The sequence below is a fragment of the Cryptomeria japonica genome, unplaced genomic scaffold (assembly GCF_030272615.1).
Source record: "Cryptomeria japonica unplaced genomic scaffold, Sugi_1.0 HiC_scaffold_35, whole genome shotgun sequence".
Taxonomy (NCBI): domain Eukaryota; kingdom Viridiplantae; phylum Streptophyta; class Pinopsida; order Cupressales; family Cupressaceae; genus Cryptomeria; species Cryptomeria japonica.
This window is the reverse complement of record NW_026728857.1, coordinates 605,375-613,648: the sequence shown is the minus strand read 5'-3', so window position 1 is coordinate 613,648 and position 8,274 is coordinate 605,375. Positions and strand designations below refer to the sequence as shown.

Here is an 8,274-nt window from a genome sequence, read left to right as displayed (position 1 = left end):
GCATACACCTCCCCTATATAAGCTATTTGTCCGATTCCCACACCTGTGTAGTTTGCACCTCTGACCAGGACATCGACCCCAACTTCCGAACTCGACTGCAACGACGGCACCAGCGCCTTGGTGCGCACCTTGCGACGCACAGTCCCAACATTCGCCTTCCTGCACATGGCAGGTCATCGGACCCAAATTCCGACCTCGCGAGTATGCCTACATATCGAATCGGTCATCGGACCCAACTTCCGACTTCATCCATACCGTAGGGTCTTTGAGGTTGGCGCGGTGCGCTCAACCCGGGGAGTCGACCCAACGAAGCATACACCTCCCCTATATAAGCTATTTGTCCGATTCCCACACCTGTGTAGTTTGCACCTCCGATCAAGACATCGACCCCAACTTCCGAACTCGCCTCCAACGACCGAACCAGCGCCTTGGTGCGCACCTTGCAACGCACAGTGCCAACATTCGCCTTCCTGCACGTGGCAGGTCATCGGACCCAAATTCCGACCTCGCGAGTATGCCTACATATCGAATCGGTCATCGGACCCAACTTCCGACTTCATCCATACCGTAGGGTCTTTGAGGTTGGCGCGGTGCGCTCAACCCGGGGAGTCGACCCAACGAAGCATACACCTCCCCTATATAAGCTATTTGTCCGATTCCCACACCTGTGTAGCTTGCACCTCCGATCAGGACATCGACCCCAACTTCCGAACTCGACTAAAAAGACCGCACCAGCGCCTTGGTGTGCACCTTGCAACGCACAGTGTCAACATTCGCCTTCCTGCACATGGCAGGTCATCGGACCCAAATTCCGACCTCATGAGCATACCTACTAATCGAATTGGTCATCGGACCCAACTTCCGACTTCATCCATACCGTAGGGTCTTTGAGGTTGGCGCGGTGCGCTCAACCTGGGGAGTCGACCCATCGAAGCATACACCTCCCCTATATAAGCTATTTGTCCGATTCCGACACCTGTGTAGTTTGCACCTCCGCTCAGGACATCGACCCCAACTTCCGAACTCGCCTGCAACGACCGAACCAGCGCCTTGGTGCGCACCAAAAGTGCGCACTTTTGGAGGGCACTTTTGTGCGCTCCAAAGGTGCGCACTTTTGGAGGGCACTTTTCTGCGCTCCAAAGGTGCGCACTTTTGGAGGGCACTTTTTGGAGGGCACTTTTCTGCGCTCCAAAGGTGCGCACTTTTGGAGGGCACTTTTTGGAGGGCACTTTTCTGCGCTCCAAAGGTGCGCACTTTTGGAGGGCACTTTTTGGAGGGCACTTTTCTGCGCTCCAAAGGTGCGCACTTTTGGAGGGCACTTTTTGGAGGGCACTTTTCTGCGCTCCAAAGGTGCGCACTTTTGGAGGGCACTTTTTGGAGGGCACTTTTCTGCGCTCCAAAGGTGCGCACTTTTGGAGGGCACTTTTCTGCGCTCCAAAGGTGCGCACTTTTGGAGGGCACTTTTTGGAGGGCACTTTTCTGCGCTCCAAAGGTGCGCACTTTTGGAGGGCACTTTTCTGCGCTCCAAAGGTGCGCACTTTTGGAGGGCACTTTTTGGAGGGCACTTTTCTGCGCTCCAAAGGTGCGCACTTTTGGAGGGCACTTTTGTGCACTCCAAAGGTGCGCACTTTTGGAGGGCACTTTTCCTGTGCTCCAAAGGTGCACACCTAGGTGAGCACCTTCGACCACACCTTGTAGCACACCAAACTCTGACTTTCGACTTCATCCGCAATGCAGGGTCTTTGAGGTTGGCGCAATGCGCACAACCAGGGGAGTCGACCCATCAAACCCAACACCTCCCCTATATAAGCTATTTGTCTGATTCTCATACATGCGTAGCCTGCAGGAGCAATTAGGACATCGACCCCAACTTTCGGCTTCTAAACGAAAACAAGGTCTTTGAGGTTGGTGTAATGCGAACAACTAGGGGAGTCAACCCATCAAACCCAACACCTCCCCTATATAAGCTATTTGTCTGATTCTCATACATGTGTAGTCTACAGGAGCAATTAGGACATCGACCCCAACTTTTGACTTCTTAACGAAAACAAGGTCTTTGAGGTTGACGTAATGCGCACAACCAGGGGAGTCGACCCATCAAACCCAACACCTCCCCTATATAAGCTATTTGTCCGATTCTCATACATGTGTAGCCTGCAGGAGCCATTAGGACATTGACCCCAACTTTTGACTTCTTAACGAAAACAAGGTCTTTGAGGTTGGCGTAATGCGCACAACCAAGGGAGTTGACCCATCAAACCCAACACCTCCCCTATATAAGCTATTTGTCTGATTCTCATACATGTGTAGCCTGCAACAACGATTAGGACATCCACCCCAACTTCTGAATTCGTCTGCGTTGACCGCACCAAAGGTGCACGCCTTGGTGCTCACCAAAATCCGACTTCCGACTTCTTCTGCTATGCGGGGTCTTTGAGGTTGGCGCAGTGCGCACAACCAGGGGAGTCAACCCACCGAATGCAACACCTCCCCTATATAAGCTATTTGTCTGATTCTCATACATGCGTAGACTGCAGCAATGATTAGGACATCCACCCCAACTTTTGACTTCTTAAACAAGACAGGGTCTTTGAAGTTGGTGCAGTGCACACAACCAGGGGAGTCGACCCATCAAACGCAACACCTCCCCTATATAAAGCTATTTGTCCGATTCTCATACGTGTAGTCTGCAGCAGCGATTAGGACATCGACCCCAACTTCCGAATTCGTTTGCATTGACCGCACCAAAGGTGCACGCCTTGGTGTGCACCCTGGAGTGCACTTTGGTGCTCACCTCGGTGCACACTTTGGTGTGCACCTCGGTGTGCACCAAAGGTGCGCACCTTGGAGCGCACCAAAGGTGTACACTTTGGAGCGCACCACATAGGGTCTTTGAGAGGTTGGCGCAGTGCGCACACCAAGGTGGGTGTTGAGGTGCGTGCCGAGGTGGGTGGGTGCTAGGGTGCGCTCCATGGTGGGTGCCAGGGTGGGTGCGTGCTAGGGTGGATTCCAAAGAGGGTCATAGGGTGGGTGCCAAGGTGGGTTGGTGATATAGTGGGTTCAAAGGTGGGTACTAGGGTGGGTTCCAAGGTGGGTCACAAGTTGGGTGCCAGGATGCGTGGGTGTTAGGTTGGGTGCCAAGGTGGGCTCCTGCGTGGGTGGGTGCTAGGGTGGGTTTCAAGGTGGACGCGAGGGCGGGTGCCAAGGTGGGTAACAAGTTGGGTGTTAGGATGGGTGAGTGCTAGAGTGGGTGCCAAGGTGGGTGGGTGCTAAGGTGGATGCCAAGGTGGTTCACAGGGTGGGTGGGTTCTAGGGTGAGTTCCAAGGTGGGTCACAGGTTCAGTGCTAGGGTGGGTGTCAAGGCGGGTGTCGAGGTGCCTGGGTGCTAGGGTGTGGATGCCAATGTGGGTCATAGGGTGGGTACTAGGGTGGGCTGCAATGTGGGTGCCAAGGTGGGTAACATGCTCGGTGGGTTCTAAATTGGGTGCCAGGGTGGGTGTGCACCCACCTTGCCCGAGGTGGGTGCCAAGGTGCCAGTGTGGGTGGGTGCTAAGGTGGATGCCAAGGTGGGTGAGAAGGTGGGTGATAGGTTGAGTGGTAGGATGGGTGGGTGCCAAGATGGGTCACAGGGTGGGTGCAAGGGTGGGTAGGTGCTAGGGTTGGTGTCAGGGTGGGTGGGTGCTAGGTTGGGTTCCAAGGTGGGTGCGAGGGTGAGTGTCAAGGTGGGTCACAGGTTAGGTGCTAGGATGGGTGAGTGCTAGGGTGCAAAGGTGCCAGGGTGGGTGCTAGGATGGGTCGATGCTAGGGTGAGTGGCAAGGTGGGTCCACAAGTGTCAAGGTGGGTGCCGAGGTGGGTGCCAAGTCGGCGACTGCTATGGTGGATGCCAAGGTGGGTCACGGGGTGGGTGCCAAGTTGCTAGGTTGGGTTCCAAGGTGGGTGCCAACGTGGGTGCTAGGGTGCGTGGGTTAAAGGGTGTGTCACAACGTGGGTGCCAGGATGGGTGCGCACCCACACTGGCCAAGACGGGTGCGGGTGCAAGGTTGGGTTCCAAGCCCGGTCACAGGCTGGGTGCTAGGATGGGTGGGTGCCAAGGTGGGCACCAGGGTGGGTGCACCCACCCTGGCCAAGGTGGGTCACGGGGTGGGTCCTAGGGTGGGTAACGGGGTGGGTACTAAGGTGCGTGCCAAGGTGGGTCATAGGGTGGGTGCCAAGGTGGGCACCAGGGTGGGTGTGCACCAACCCTAGCCAGGGTAGGTCACGGGGTGGTTGTCGGGGTGGGCGTCAAGGAGCCAAGGTGGGTGGCAAGTAGCCAAGTTGCGTGCCAAGGTGGGTGTCGGGGTGGGTGCCAAGGATCCAAGGTGGGTGCCAAGGAACCAAGGTGGGTGTCTGGGTGGGTGCCGAGGTGGGAGCCAGGGTGGGTCCCAAGGTGAGTGCAAAGGTGGGTGCCAGGGTCAAGGTGAGTGCCAATGTGGGTTCCAAGGTGCCAGGGTCAGGGTGAGTGCCAATGTGGGTTCAAAGGTGCTAAGTTGGGTGCGAGGTTGGGTGCGAGGGTGGGTGGGTGCCAAGGTGTGCTAGGTGGAAGCCCGGGTGGGTCGGCATCCCATGGGTGTCGAGTTGGGTGCCTGATGGGTGCTTCTTGTCAAGTTTTAGTCGTCGGGACTCATTTCGAGCCTTAGAGGTCGTTTCTTGTCCGGTTGCCCTGTCTTCGACCTGGGAACCCAATTTTGGTCCTCGGGTCCCATTTTTTTTTGTCTCGCATCCCACTTTTGGCCTGTGGCCTTTTCGGGGTCGATTCTCGTTTTGGGCATCAGAGCATGTTTCTTCTCCTAAAACCCAATATTTGTTTATTAAGTCTCGGAACACATTTTTGTTCTCGTGGACCCATCATGGGTCTTGGAACGCATTTGTGGTCCTTGGGTCCCATTTTGCATCCCGAAACTTGTGTTTTGGTGCTTGATCCCTATTTTGGGTGCCCACCTTGCACCAAGTGCGCACCCGGGGCAAACCGAGCGCCTTGGTGCACCGGGGCAAGATCGAGCGTGCACCCGAGGCGCCCCGAACATGCACCAAGGTGCACTCGGCCCACATGTGAGCGCAGGTCGTTGCGCCCGAGGTGGTGTGTGGGCACCGCGTTGCAGACGGGACACTGCACGCACACGACGCCCCCTCCAGGTGCACGCACGTAGGCCGGGCCGGGTGCACACCCGACGCCCTAGCAAGGTGCGCGCACCCGGGCAGGGCTCACACTTGGCGAACGGGGCGCACTTCGCGAGGGAGGGTGTGCACCTCGACGGGGGTGGGTGGCCGGGGTGGATTCGCACGTGGGTCGCGGTTTGCTAAGTACACACTGCGACAAGCTCATAACGGGTGCGATCATACCAGCATTAGTGCACCGGATCCCATCAGAACTCCGCAGTTAAGCGCGCTTGGGCCGGAGTAGTACTGGGATGGGTGACCTCCCGGGAAGTCCCGGTGTTGCACCCTTTTTTAGTTTTTCGCCGGGCGTCGCAATGCTATTTGAATAAACCTTTTGCCCGTTTGCGTTCTCGTCGGGGCCGGGCCGGGCCGGGGTGCGCTGCCCGCACTACCGCGCGCGCGGGGGCGACACCGAGCGCGCACCCGAGGCACCCCGAGCACACAGGCCACGGTGCAACCCGGGCGTTGTGCGCGCACCCCGGTGCGCCCGAGGTGCTGCGCGCGCACCCAGGTGAAATCGGTGTGCACCTCGGCCAGTGCGCGCTCGGTCGAGTCGCGCACGTTGGCCAAGGTGCACGGTGATGTTTCTTACTCTAAGGTTCCGCACCAGACGCCCGGGACAGGTGAGCGAAGCTGGGCGGGGCCGGGTGCGCGGCCGGGGCAGGTGCACGCAGCTGGAGAGAGCTTTGGAGCACACTTCGGAGCGCACCAATGATGCGCTCCATTCAAAAGTTTCCTGAAAAGGCAAAAAAAGTTGAGATTATAGAATTTCCCACTTGAGAGATTGTAAAAAAAAAAAATTTAAAATGAAGGAAACGCGGGTGCCAAGGTGTGCGCAGCCCAGCCAAGGTGTGCGCACCAAGGCGCCCACCCTGGCGAAGGTGCACGCAAGGTGCGCACCCGAGGCAAACCGGACAATTAACCCAACTTTCGACTTCGCGCGCACCTTGGAGCGCACTTCGGAGCGCTCCTTGGTGCGCACCAATCTTGGGCACCTCGGAGTGCACCATGGCGCCCACCAAGGTGCGCACCCGGGGCAAACCGAGCTCCGACTTCGTGCGCACCTTGGAGCGCACGAAAGGTGCGCACCATGGCGCCCACCAAGGTGCGCAGCCCAGCCAAGGCGTGCGCATCAAGGTGCGCACCCTGGCGAAGGTGCGCACCCGGGGCAAACCGAGCTCCGACTTCGTGCGCACCTTGGAGCGCACAAAAGGTGCGCAACCCAGCCAAGGTGTGCGCACCCCGGTCAAACCGAGCTCCGAATCGTGCGCACCAGAGGTGCACGCCATCGTGCGCACCTTGGAGCACACTTCGGAGCCCTCCTTGGTGCGCGCCGATGTTGCGCACCTCGGAGCGCACCCGGGGAAAACAATGCAATTAACCCGACTTTCGACTTCGTGGGCACCTCGGAGCGCTCTCGGGTTCGCACCTCGGAGCACACCGAGGTGCGCACCTTTGATGCGCTGCCTTCACCAATTTCCAGAAAAGGCAAGAAAACATTGAGAAGGTGTGCGCACCGAGGTGCCCACCCTGGCGAAGGTGCACGCGAGGTGCGCACCCGGGGCAAACCGGGCTCCGACTTCGTGCACGCCGCACCTTGGAGCACACTTCGGAGCGCTCCTTGGTGCGCACCAGGGCGCGCAACCCAGCCGAGGTGCCCACCCCGGCGAAGGTGCACGCGAGGTGCGCACCCGGGGCAAACCGGGCTCCGACTTCGTGCACGCCATGGTGCCCACCGCGGCGAAGGTGCACGCGAGGTGCGCACCCGGGGCAAACCGGGCTCCGACTTCGTGCACGCCGCACCTTGGAGCACACTTCGGAGCGCTCCTTGGTGCGCACCATGGTGCCCACCAGGGCGCGCAACCCCGCCGAAGGTGCACGCGAGGTGCGCACCCGGGGCAAACCGGGCTCCGACTTCGTGCACGCCGCACCTTGGAGCACACTTCGGAGCGCTCCTTGGTGCGCACCATGGTGCCCACCAGGGCGCGCAACCCCGCCGAAGGTGCACGCGAGGTGCGCACCCGGGGCAAACCGGGCTCCGACTTCGTGCACGCCATGGTGCGCACCGCGGCGAAGGTGCGCACCCGGGGCAAACCGGGCTCCGACTTCGTGCACGCCGCACCTTGGAGCACACTTCGGAGCGCTCCTTGGTGCGCACCAGGGCGCGCAACCCAGCCGAGGTGCCCACCCCGGCGAAGGTGCACGCGAGGTGCGTACCCGGGGCAAACCGGGCTCCGACTTCGTGCACGCCGCACCTTGGAGCACACTTCGGAGCGCTCCTTGGTGCGCACCATGGTGCCCACCAGGCCGCGCAACCCAGCCAAGGTGTGCGCACCAAGGTGCACGCGAGGTGCGCACCCGGGGCAAACCGGGGTCCGACTTCGTGCACGCCGCACCTTGGAGCACACATCGGGGCGCTCCCGGGTTCGCACCGGCGTTGCGCACCGTGGTGGGCACCTCGGAGCACACCAAGGTGGGCAGCGAGGTGCGCACCTTTGATGCGATGCCTTCACTAATTTCCATAAAAGGCAAAAAAAAAACGAGATTTTAAAATTTCCGTTTTGAAAGATAGTGAGAAAAAGGGAATGCTGGTGCCATCTTGAGCCCGCCCTGGTGCGCAGCCCAGCCAAGGTGTGCGCACCAAGGTGCCCACCCTGGCGAAGGTGCGCGCCCGGGCAATTAACCCAACTTCCAACTTCGCGCGCGCCAGGGTGGGAGCGCACCCAACAACCGGGCCTGGGAAGAGCCAATGCGAGAAACCCCACCAAACGCTCTGACAAAAAAAGAGGGGGCGCTCCAGTAACCCCGCTTCGGAGCGCACCCTGGGCAAACCCAGCCAAGGTGCCCACCCCGGCCAAGGTGCAGGCGAGGTGCGCACCCGGGGCAAACCGGGCTCCGACAACGTGCACGCCGCACCTTGGAGCACACTTCGTAGCGCTCCCGGGTGCGCACCTCAGAGCACACCAAGGTGGGCAGCGAGGTGCGCACCTTTGATGCGCTGCCTTCACTAATTTCCAGAAAAGGCAAAAAAAAAAGGAGATTTTAAAATTTCCGTTTTGAAAGATAGTGAAAAAAAC

The 8,274-nt window shown here is 59.2% G+C and overlaps 1 non-coding gene across 1 annotated transcript; it reads left to right on the top strand.

Moving 5' to 3' along the window:
* The first annotated feature begins 5,366 nt into the window (after positions 1-5,366).
* On the top strand, positions 5,367-5,485 carry LOC131862149 (5S ribosomal RNA). Its single transcript, XR_009361175.1, has one exon. It is a non-coding gene; the product is annotated as a 5S ribosomal RNA (ribosomal RNA).
* Positions 5,486-8,274: the final 2,789 nt, after the last annotated feature.